The sequence below is a fragment of the Mus pahari genome, chromosome 3 (genome assembly GCF_900095145.1).
Source record: "Mus pahari chromosome 3, PAHARI_EIJ_v1.1, whole genome shotgun sequence".
NCBI classification, from domain to species: Eukaryota; Metazoa; Chordata; class Mammalia; order Rodentia; family Muridae; genus Mus; species Mus pahari.
The window spans coordinates 135210662-135211862 of record NC_034592.1 but is presented as its reverse complement, the minus strand read 5'-3'; positions in this window follow the sequence as shown (position 1 = coordinate 135211862).

Here is a 1201-nt window from a genome sequence, read left to right as displayed (position 1 = left end):
TTGAACTGTGTTGACCTAGCCCAAGAGATTTCAAAGGAGAAGAATTTCAGAATGTGGCATAAAGACTCTTTTGTGGTATTTTGGTGAAGAATGTGGTTGCTTTTTGCCCTTGTCTGAAAGTCTGCCTGAGGCTAAGGTGAAGAGACCCAGATTAATTGCACTGTCAAAGGAAGTTTCAAAAAAGCCCAGCAGAGACTTTGTTCTCTGGTTAAGTCTTATGAAGAGAAGTTTGAACAAGCATAGCAAGCTTCGAAAGGAAACATATAAAATATATGGTTCGAGTATCAAAGGGGTACCAGGAAGTGAAATGGAGCAAAATCCTGTGTTCTGGATTAAGGGAGTGGGACCTTGGGACAAGATCCTACCTAGCTAAATTTAGATCCAGGTGTGGTGGTACACACCTTTAATCCCAGGAGACAGGCATGCTGATCTCTGCGTTTAAGGCCGATCTACAGAGCAATTTCCAGAACAGCCAAACTTAGGTAGTGAAGGATTTGGAAATAGAAAGCCAGTGACAGTGTAATAGTACAAGGGGTCATGTTCTAGTTCCTGAAAGCAGCAGAACTCAGCGCTCAGCCATGTGGCTCTGGCTCTAGAGTTAAGAATGGAAGGAACTACTGGGACAATTGATGCTGGTTAGCTGGTGCCAAGAAATTAGCATTGATTAAGAAGAGACCAGCATCACTGAGGTGAAACCTTCTGGGAGTTGTTTTCTGGGAGTACAAAGAAGCTGTGTTCCGGAGATAGCCAAGGTTCTACCTCTTGCTGCAGCTGGACTTGATAAAGTGTAAGAATCACCCAGGTGGTACTGGTTTTGAAGGCATGAAGGTGTCATGAAGAACAGCTGAGACTTGGCACTGTGAGAGGTCATGGAAAGCCACTGGAGAAGGTGTAACCTCAGCTGTAGTTGATGGCCCAGGACTGAAGGGGTCATGCAAAGGATTTGAGGTTTAGCACCATGAAGAGAGCCTATGAGAGGCTATTGGTAAAGCCTAGTTGGAGTGGAACATTCCAGTGTATTGGAGATGTCAGTACCACGGGATTATCACCAAAAACAGCAGCTGTAGTAGAGTGGATCAACCTGAGCTTAGAGTGCTATGGAGGGCAGAGCTGGAGAAGTGATGCCAGCCCTTAGGAGGAGCCCAGAAGACCATGTGTGGATCCCAGACACTGAAACAAGAAGCTGTAACATTGAAATTTC